Source organism: Dipodomys spectabilis, unplaced genomic scaffold (assembly GCF_019054845.1).
Source record: "Dipodomys spectabilis isolate Male_0828 unplaced genomic scaffold, ASM1905484v1 ptg000547l, whole genome shotgun sequence".
In the NCBI taxonomy this organism is placed as follows: domain Eukaryota; kingdom Metazoa; phylum Chordata; class Mammalia; order Rodentia; family Heteromyidae; genus Dipodomys; species Dipodomys spectabilis.
In genome coordinates, this window is record NW_024871224.1 from 66232 (window position 1) to 77921 (window position 11690).

An 11690-nucleotide genomic window follows, 5' to 3' on the forward strand; every position below is an offset into this window, starting at 1 on the left:
GTGTACTGAGTCATGCAAAGAGTGCCATGTGCTGTGTCCTTCACCAGGTGCATTCTTTCATTGGGTCCTTGTAAGATCTCCCCACTGAGATGATTTTGCAGACAAGAATATTGAGGCTCAGATATGTCTCCATTGGAAGGACAAAATTATGTACTACTGAAGACTAGTGAGTTGTCTACTACAGATAATTGTTTGTTTTGTTTTTTTCTCAGTCATGAACCTTGAACTATGGGCCTAAGCTCTCACCTTTACCTCTTGGGCTCATGACTAGCACTCCACTGGGTAGAGCCTATTATCTCCAATTCACTACTAAGAAACCTGAAGTGGAAGCTAGGTACTTGTCACTCATGCCTGTCATCCTAGCTACTCAGGAGGATGAGATCTGAGGATCATAGTTCAAAGCCAGCCTGGACAGGAAAGTCCTTGAGACACTTAGCTCCAATGGACCACCAGAAAAGCGGAAGTGGCTTTTGGCTCAAGTGGTGGAGCACAAGACTTGAGCTAAAGAGCTCAAGACCAGCACCCAGGCCCAGACATCAACTCCTACAATAATAAAAAAAGAAAGAAACAAACTAAGAAACCTGAAGTATAGGGCTGAAGAAATCTGAAGTATGGGTCAATTATGTTTCTTTCTTGTTTCTATAGCTCAAGAACTCTAAGAACATTTAGAATGCAAGTACTTCTCATGACCAAGGGAAACACAGAAAGCTCTTGAACATCTGACCTTTCAGAAGTGGAAGTCAGAGTGTCATAGACCTTTCTGCCCTGGCTGGCTTCACCCTGTGATCCTCAGGCCTCAGCCTCCTGAGCTAGGATGACGGGCCTGAACTACCGGTGTTCTGCTAGATTCAGAACTGTGATGACCTTGACAATACAAGTCAACTGCTTATCACAAAGGGCTTGGGGAGTATATTAAGCCTTTCAACATTGGACCTTTAAGAACCCTGTAGGACACAAGATTACAATGATAGAGTCGGAGAGGCTGGGCATATGGATGTGTTACACTTGAACCTTAAGCTCTGACTCCAATTCTGGTACACATTAGTGTTCATTTTCCAAAGGATGCTCTCATAATTAGCAAATAGGAAAAGTACCTTGATTAACCCTCACTTTTTTTCCCAATTGTGTGTTTTGAACTCAACCCTGGGCACTGTCCTTTAGAACCTCAAGTCAAGGCTAACACTCAACCACTTGAGCCACAGTGCCACATGGGGTCTATTCGTGGTTCACAGGAGATAAGTGTCTAACAGGCTTTCCCTGATTGGCTGTCTTTGAACTTTGGTCTTCAGGTCTCAGCCTCCTGAGAAGCTAGAGTTCCATGTGTGAGACATTGACATTTCATCTATTGTTTTTGGCAGTCCTTGGGATTGGTTTTAGGGCCTGAGTACTGTCTCTGAGCTCCTTTTTCTCAAGGTTAGCCACTTGGGCGACTCCACAGCTTCTGGATTTTTCTGAGTATGTGGCACTGAGGATTAAACCCTGGCATTCATGCATGCTAAGCAATCTCTTTACCACTAAGCCACGTTTCTAGCCCCACTCTTACAATTTATCCCTCACTTGCCTATCCTCAGGAAAAGATTTCTGACTATAAATCATTTAACGAAATCACAATAGGAAGATGTCCAAAGATTGTATAAAGCTCATACTTGGGAGAGACTCTAAACATGTGAAGACTGTGACAAATGCTTCCATTTAATTATGTATTATGTTTCAACACTTAATAAAATATTAATAAAAATGAGTCAAAATCCTAAATTACTGTATAGAATTTTATTATAGATGTGTAAATTGTAATAAATATTATGTGTATAATAATACTAAATACAATAATCAATAAATGAATAAAAGAAAAACAAAATATAAAATCAATAATAAAAATCATAATATGAAATTAACATACATATGTAAGTGTATATTATATATTAAACATGTATAGACACATTTTTTCCCATTGCAGAGCCTTCATTCAGGCCCTGGGAACTCTAGTCTGAATTTTTTTTCCTCAAGGACAGTGAGCTTCGCCTTTACTCATAGCATAAAAGAGTTACCTGGACAGTGATTTCAAATCCTAGAAATAGCAATAATACTGGCCCCAGTTCCAAGAGAGTGACTACTTTTTTTATTGGAAGCAGTTATGTTTACTCAGTTCCATACTGAACATTAAAAAAAGCAGTGTAGAATTTGTACAGCTATTCTGACATCCTTTCCTTACCTCTAAAGTGCTTCTCTGAGAACGACATGGTTTCTCTTTTTTTGTACTTTTTTATTGCAAAAGTGTTTTACAGAGGGGTTACAGTTATAGTAGCAAGGTAATGAGTACATTTCCTATTGAGCATTGTTGACTCCTTCTTTGTTTTCCCCCTACCATCCCTTCCCTCCCATCTCCACATCTACTTCACCCTGCCGAGGTCAGTGACTTAGTTTTTCTTTTGTGGTTGGCAGGGGGTTTGAACTCAAGTAGTGGCAACACTTCCCTCACATTGCTACAAATTTACCAACACCCTGAGTTCAAATCCCAGGCTAGGAAAGAAAACTGGCAGAAATTCCAAAACAAGGAGCTTTATTTTTTTTTATTTAGTTAAATAATTAATATTTTTATTTATTTATTTATTTTTTAGCCACCCATGAGACTTGAACTCAGGTCGTGGAAACACTTCCTCAGCTTGCATCTCCCTAGGCTGGGGTGCAGTCTCTAGACACATAGCCAATCCTGAGATCCTAGGCCAGAGGGCTTGCAGGAAAAAAAAAAGCTGGAAAGCACAAAACATGGTGAGCGGCAGAGGGCTGGCATTTTACGATTTTTGGGGGCATGGTGACCATCCTGGGTCTGAATGACATGGCTGCAAAGTGGACCTGACCTGCCATTGCTGATTCTGGTGAGCTATCAGTGAAGCCATAAGCCAACCTGTCAACATAAGCCCTGGGTTCAAATCCCAGTCCTGACACTAATGGCAAGAGATCACAAGAGACTCATTCCTATGCATGGGAATACCAATTGAATGAGTAGTTCATGCATCCGTCGAGTCTAAAATTGGATGCAGTAGTCCTAGAATGCTGATTGATCTTAAGGTATAGTTTATTAAGCATGAAAAGAATAATATTCCTTCAATGGTGGTATAATAAATACCTAAGAGTTGGTAGGAATGTAGTAGGTGTCATTCAATCATAGATAGACGGCTCTGGCACTCTGTAACAATATATATTTATTTGTATACCACCGTCTGCCTATCCATGTATCGCTGTTTTGGCTAACCATGGGGGTCGATCTCAGTGCCTGGGAACCACTTGACGGCTTCATTGGCTTGAGGCTTCCATGCTCAAACTCACCCATTCATGAATTGGGCCTGCTAGGCACTGAATTCAGATCCTCACATTGCCAGGCATGATGGAGAACACATCTAAAATCTAGATTCTATGTGATAGGAGGTAAACAATGTAATAAATGGTAGAAGTGTCATCAGAGTCAATAACATAAATGGTAAATAAATGAATAAAACGAGAAATAAAATTTATAAACGCACCAAACCCAATATGGACTGAACATCTGAACGGAAGTATAAATCCTATCATTAAAATATATATAAGAAGTATCTTTTCCAGGACTAAGGCTTGAATTCAGTCCCCCTAGGAGAAGGGAATGGCGGGAGATCGTGAGACACTCATTTCTGGACCTAGGAATGGCATGCGATTGATCTCATCCTTGAATGAGTAGTTTGTGCATGAAGTGAGTAGGAAATGATACATAAGACTCATGGACTATAGATTATTTGTAAAGAAGAGTTGATGAAGGAGTGCAACAATCATCATATACATGAAATGGATGCATCAGAAAAGATCCAAATATAGGTACTCACAGATTGGATTCCATCGCAGGTCACCACAATCTTACTTTATAAAAATATTTGCATTCTACCTTCAGCTTATGAAAGGATGACTATTGTGCTCCCCACTCTCCCCCCAAGGGGGCTCAAACTCAGGTACTGGGAACTCCTAGCTACTTTGTTGCTCACAGGCTTGTGTGCTCATGTGGACCCATTCACCAATTGTGCCTGCTAGGCCCCTAGTTCAGATCCCAGCCCTGCCAAAATATTCATCTTGATGTCAGAAGCCAATTGTTGCATCTATTTTCCTTTCCTGTGCAAGTCTTGGGTCTCAGCTAGGATGCAGAATGCATGGGCCACCGTATGGTCATGGGAATAAGTTGTTATCCATGTCAACCCAGTTATACCTGTCATCATATACATAAGAAAATACACAATACATCCATGAATATCATACAATATAAACACAATAAGTACACTCAATGCATGAAGCAGTCCACACATGGATGTGAATATACATCCCATGTTTCAATGATGCATTAAGCACTATTTTGGCCTCCCTGTGGCTTTATCTCAGTTCCTGGGAAGAGCCCATCTCCTTAGTGGCTCACAATCTGGTGTGATCACGTGGACCAATTGGACAGTTGGGCCTCCCAGGCCCCGAGTTCGAATCCCAGCACTGCCAAAAATTCACCCTGATGTGAGAATCCAGTCGTTGCACCTGTTTTCCTTTGCTGCAAATTCTGGATCTCAGCCAGGATGACTACACAAAATAGAAGATGCGCCCACCAATGTTTGGAAATACAGATCCTTTGTTTAATTATGAATTTTTGACTATATTGGACTCCCACCAGGGCTCAATCTCAGGTCCTAGGAATGGCCTGGCTCCTTAGAGGCTCACAGGCTGCTGTGCTTAACATGACCCATTCAGCAATTGGGCCTGATAAGCCTTGAGTTCAAATTCCAGCACTGCCAAAAGATTCATTCTGATGTGTGAAAAGCAAGGTTGCATGTTTTCCTGTTCTGTGAATATCTGGGTCTCATCGAGGATGGAGAATGCTATATATGCAAATCTATAGCCATGGGAATAGGTTGTCATCCATGTCAGCACAGTTATATCTGTCACCATATTCAATAAAATGCACAATACATCAATGAATAAGACACAAAATAAAAATAATAACTACACTGAATGCAAGATGCATACCACTCCTGTAGGTAAAGAGAGATCCTATGTTTAAAAAAGGTGGGCTTGCTATTTTGTCCAGTGCTGGAGCTTCAAATCAGGCCCTACACCAGGCCTGAAATTCTAGTCTTCAAGTATGGTGAGCTTCCCCATCCCCCACAGTGCAACAGAGATACCCAGACCTGAGTTCAAATCCCAGCACTGACAAAAATTTCATCCTGATTTCAGAAGCCAGTTTTACAATATGTATAAATAGTATGTTTCCAGGGCTGGGGCTTCAATTCAGGACTAGTGAACAGGCCTGACTTTCTTATCTTCAAGTACATTGATCCTCCCCTTCATCCACATTGCTGCAGATTTACCCAGATCCTGAGTTCAAATCCAAAGCCTGTAAGAATAAACTGTGTGCAAGCCAGGGAGCTAAATTTTTCATTTTACTTTTCTCAGTACGGGGCTTGAAGTCAGATTGTGGCAACTCTGCCTCAGCTTCGATCACCCTAGGCAGAGTGCAGCCACTAGATCTACAGGTGCTTCTGGGATCCTAGACCCCCAGGTCTTGCAGGGAAAGCAATTCACAGAAAAAATGTGACCTTTTTATGTTTTCTTCCTTTGCTCGGTGACCCTCATGGGTCTGAATGACACTGTTGCAAAGGGTACTTCACCTTGCAATGCTGAAGGTTGGCAGACTATCTGGGAAGCCATAGGCCCACATGGCAACATAGGCCCTGATTTCGAATCCCCCTCTTAACACGAACCAATGGCAGGAGATACTAAAAAATGGTTCCCATCCATAGGAAGAACAATGGAATATTATCAATGTCAAGGTTCAATGAGTTGATCATGAATGATGCTCCTATAAAATTAGACAGCAGCATTTCAGGAAGCTAATTGATTTTATTTAATATTTATGAAGCATAAAAAGAATATTATTACTTACAGGAACGCAATAATTTCAGGACACTGACTGATTGATTTCATTAATAGTATAAGGTTGAAAACAATAACATTAATTACAATGACGCATGATTATTACCCAGGAATTGGTAGGAATGTAGTCTACATAACTGAATAATGTATAGACATCTCTGATACTCTCTAAAAACACATATTTATTAGCATACTTCCATCTGCATGTCAATCTGTTCTTATTTTGTTAACTCCTGGGGCTTGAGCTCAGGTCCTGGGAACAGCCTGTCAGCTCAATTTGCCCCAGGATGGCGTGCTGACACTCACCATTCATGAATTGGGCCTTGTAGACTTGGAGGCTGTGAGTTCAGATGCCAGCACTCCCCAAAAATGAATTGTGGAGTAAGAAGTTGATGGTGACAGATGTTTTCCTTTTCTGTGAAAGTCCTGGGTGTCAGGTATGAAATGGAATACATATGCAGGCCTCTATCTTATGTAATCAATGTAATCAATGTTTTATGTGCCATAATAGTCAAAATAAATGGTCAATACATGAATAAAACAAAAAATAAAATAACTGCACTGAATGCAATATGGAGTCAACATATATATATAAATATAAATCATATATGTAAATTGTACATGAATAGGATGTTTTCTATTTCAAGCCTAAGGAATAGACATGACTTCTAGGAGGCCAGTTTCCCCTTCCCACACAGTGCAACAGAGTTAACAAGACCATGGGTCTTTATAGTATGTAATAGTATAGTAAGTCTAAGGTATTTCATTATACCTCCATTGTATTAATGTGATTTTTTAAATGCCTCATAAAATATTAACTAACATCGATCAGTGTCCTATAATTGTGTATAATTTTATCCTAGAATCATTCAAGAACTGCTCTTTCAATCATGACATACATCATATTCCGTCGGTAATCATTTGGACAGGAATAAGTTTTTTAGGATCTCCTTCCATTTGGAGGTGGCAGGACCAAGATTCCAACTGTGGACTACAGCTCCCACCACTTAAACTGGAGGATAGGGAACTCACCAGTCTGTCCAAGAACATCAACAAGACTAATGATTAGGCAGGCACCAGTGGTTCTCATCAGTCCTCCTTGATACTTACAAGGCTGTGATGGGAGGATCCTTGTGAAAGTCACCCTAGGCAAGAAAGCCCAACTTCAGTGCCAACAAAGCCAGAATCCCTGTGGCTCTAGTGTGGAAGGCCAGCCTTGATCAAAAGCAGCTCACAGACTGTGCTCCTATCCTGAGTACAAGGTCTGGGACTGGGAGCAAACAGACATACACAACAATCTGTGAAGCTATCCAGCTAAATGAGGTCATTCTTTTGTCTCCAACTGAATTGGACATTGTTCCCTGGGAAAAGGGCTGGGGGAGCTGCTATCTTCTTGACTCCGCCCATGCTGCTTGCATCACAGGATTCTGGCCACACCCCCATTCTTTCATAGTTCTTTCTGACCAATGAGATGCAAGAATGGTGGTCACGCCCACATTCCATGCTGCCTGGTAGCACCAGGATTCCCTCTGTTAGTTTATACCACTACCAGCAATTGAGGAAGGTAGAGATGTTGAGTGGTGAGGAAGAGACTCCAGGCAACTTTGGAATATAGAAGGAAATTGAGATGCCTGCCCACACCCAGGCTTCCTTCCCTCCTTCACAAGGTGCGGAATTTCAAACATCAGGCAATGGCACCCTGCCAGGCCTTGTAAAGCCCCAACATGATCCCTGGCCCTGGTTTTTTGCTCTGAGGCCATGTGTCTGCAATGCCACTGCCATCGCTGCTCACCCCACCTGGAGCAGCCTAAAGCAAGTTCTCCCAGCAGCACAGGTGAGTGGCTGCCCTGAAGCCACCCCTACCCCGGGTCAGACACCCCTCTGGGGGCACCATGACCCCCTACTTGTGTCCTCTCCCTGGCTCTGAATAGCCACCTTTCTGTCTTGGGCATTTCTGAAACAGAGACTCAAGATATGCTCTGGCTGGGCTGGATCGAGGTCCTCCTATCTACGACAGGTATGCTTCACCAGACCTGGTCCTCTGGAGTTGGGATGGTAGACGTGTAACAACCTGCCCAGTCATCGATTTAGATGGATTATCGCAAACGTTTAGTCCACAGCAGATGATTCTTTTTTCTTCATATTTTTATAGTTAAAATACTGTACAGAGGGGTTAAAATTACATAGGCAAGATAATGAGTACATATCTTATCAAGCATTGTAGACTCCTACTTTGATTCCCCTTCCCATCCCATCCTTTCCCCATCTCCCTTTCCGACTCTCCACCTCCCCCTAACAAAGTTGTAAAGTTCATTTTCGACTTAGGACTTGTACGTCTCATTGTTGCAATGGGTCCACCTGAAATCCCTATTTAAATGATTTTCTTTTCCTTCCACTCCATAAATTATAACAACATAAAATACAGTGAAAGCAGGGATTTTACCGTGGGGGAGGGACATAAAAAGCAACAAAGAAATAAACTTATAAATGTACTAGAAAAAATGGAATGAAAGTAAAAATTTTTGAATACATATCTTAGGGTTCATTTCCCTAACACCAACTTATCTGAACTTTTCTGCTTGAGTCAGATATATACTAGTTACTGCAAATAAGGTAAACCATGGGACCTGTGTTTCTTTGGGCCTGGGTTACTTCACTTAATATAATTTTTTCCAAGTCTTTCCATTTCCTAACAAATGAGGCAATGTCATTCTTTCTGATGGAGGCATAGAATTCCATTGTGTATATATACCACATTTTCTTGATCCATTCATCTACTGAGGGGTATCTGGGTTGGTTCCATATCTTAGTTATGATAAAAAAAAAGGCTACAATAAACATAGTTGTGCTGGTAGCTTTAGTGTGGTCTTGTTTGTGAACATTTGGGTAAATGTCCAAGAGTGGGATTGCTAGGTCATAGGGGAGTTCTATGTGGAGTCTTTTGAGAAACCACCATACTGCTTTCCAAAGTGTTTGAACAAGTTTATACTCCCAACAACAATGCAGTAAGGTTCCCTTCTGTCCACATCCCCTCTAGAATCTGCTGTTATTAGAGTTCTTGATTATAGCCATTATAACTGGGGTGAGGTGGTATCTCAATGTTGTTTTTATTTGCATTTCTTTTATGGCTAGAGAGGTTGAGCATCTCTTCATGTGTCTATTGGTCATCTTTCTTTCCTCTTTAGAGAAGTTTCTCTTTAAGTTTTTAGCACACTTATTTATTGGGCAGTTGTTTCTTTGAAGATTTGTTGTTGGGGATTTATTTGCGTTCCAGGTACACTGTAGATGTGAGACCCTTGTATGTTGTATGTCTAATGAAGATTTTCACCCAATCCGTAGGCTTTCTATTTATCTGGCTAGCTATGTCCTTTGCCATACAGAAGCTCTGCAATTTAATGCAATGACATTTGTCCAAACTTTCTTTGATTTGTTGTGTTTCTGAGTCTCTATTAAGAAAATTTCTGCCTGTGCCAAAGAGACCTAGGATTTCTCCTCTTCCATTCTGTAATTTTTTCAGTATATCTGCTTTGTCATCGAGGTCTTTGATCCATTTGGAGTTGATTCAGGTTCAGTGTGATATATAAGGATCTAGCTTTAGTTTTCTACAAGTAGTTAACCAATTTTGCCAGCACCATTTACTGAAGAAGCTGTCTTTCTTCCATTGTATTTTGTTAGCTCCCTTATCGAATATTAGAAGGTTATAGGTCTGTAGGTTCATTTCTGGGTTTTCAACTCTGTTCCATTGGTCCTGAGGTCTGTTCTTGTGCCAGTATCAAGCCATTTTGATTACTATTGCTTTGTATTAGAGTTTGAAATTTGGTATTGATATTCCTCCAGCACTGTTCTTTCTGTTGAGGATTGTTTTTGCTATTTGGGGTATTTTATTGTTCCCTATGAACTATTGGATTGCCTCTTCTATTTCCTTGAAGAATGAAGTTGGAATATTGATAGGTATCGCATTGAATTTGTAGATAGCTTTGGGAAATATTGCCATTTTCACGATGTTGATTTTTCCATTCCAGGAACATGGCAGCTTTTGCTATTTTCTAAGATCTGTTTTGATTTCATTTTTCAGGTTTTTAAAGTTTTCATCATAGAGATCCTTCAGTTCTTTGGTTAAGTTAATTCCTAGGTATTTTATTTTTTGTAGGGCTGTTACGAATGGAGTTGCTTTCCTAATTTCAGCCACACTTTCTTCAATGTTGGTATACGGAAAAGCCATTGATTTTTGAGGGTTAATTTTATACCCTGCTACTTTGCCAAATTTTTGAATCACCTTGAGTAATTTGTGAGTGAACTCTATGGGATTCTCTAACTACAAGATCATGACATCTGCAAAGAGGGAGAGTTTTACTTCTTCTTTCCCTATTTGTATCCCCTGTAGGTTTGCATCTTGTCTTATTCCTGTAGCTAGGCATTCTAATACTAGATTGAAGAGAAGTAAAGAGCTTCGACATTCATGTATCATTCCTGAGTTAAGAGGAAGTGGCTTTAGTTTTTCACCATTAAGTATAGTGTGGCTGTAGGTTTATCATATACAGCCTTTATTGTCTTGAGGAAAGTTCCATGGATTCCTAATTTTTCCAGAACCTTCATTATAAAGGGGCATTGGATCTTGTCACATGCCTTTTCGGCATCTATTGAGATAACCATGTGGTTCTTACCCTTGCTCCTGTTGATGTGATGAATTATATGAATTGATTTCGGTATATTGAACCAGCTTTGCATCCCTGAAATGAATCCTGTTAGATGATGTATTGCTTGAATGAATTGTTGAAGTCGATTGGCCAAAATTTTGTTGAGAAGTTTTGCATCAATGTTCATCAAAGAAATGGGTTTATAGTTCCCTGTCTGGTTTGGGGATGAGGGTTATTATGGCTTCATAGAATGAATTCGGTAGTGAACTTTCTCTTTTAATTTCATTGAAGAGTTGAAGTAGTATTGGTGTGAGCTGTGTTTTGAATTATAGAATTCTGCTGTAAAGCCATCTGGTCCTGGGCTTTTCTTAGATGGGAGGTGTGTTATTGCTGCTTTTATTTCAATGCTAGATATGGGCCTGTTAAGATGTTTTAACTCATCCTGGTTTAGTTGCAGCATGTCAATATTTGCTAGGAAAAGGTCTATTTCTGCTAAGTTCTCAAACATATTAGCATAAAGTTTTGAGAAGTATTCCCTTATAATGTTCTGAATCTTGGCTGTTTCTGTGGTGATGTTTCCATTCTCATCTCTCAGTTTATTTATTTGGGTGTGTTCTCTTCTTTTCCTGATAAGATTTGCTAAGATTGTCAATTTTGTTAATTTTTTCAAAGTAACAACTCTTTATTTTGTTGATTTTTTTCTATATTTTTTTTTGGATTCTAATTCATTTAATTCTGATATATTTTTAATTATTTCTTACCGTCTACTGGATTGGGGATTATCTTGATGCTTTTTTTCAAGGAGGCTCAGATGTCTTATCAAATGGTTGGTTTCAGATCTCTCCAATTTGTTGATGTAGGAACTCAGAGCTATAAACTTGCCCCTGAGTTCTGGCTTTGCTGTGTCCAGAGGAGCAAGTAATTTCTGTGTTCATTTTTGTTGAATATCATGAACATTTGAATTTCCTCCATGAGTTACAGGACTTTCTTTGGTGGCTTTTGGTGTTGAGATCTAATTTTATTCCCTTGTGGTATGAGAGAATAGAAGGTATAACTTCAGTGATTCTGAATTTGGACAAGTTTGCTATGTGGCCTATAATGTGGTCTATTTCAGAAAAC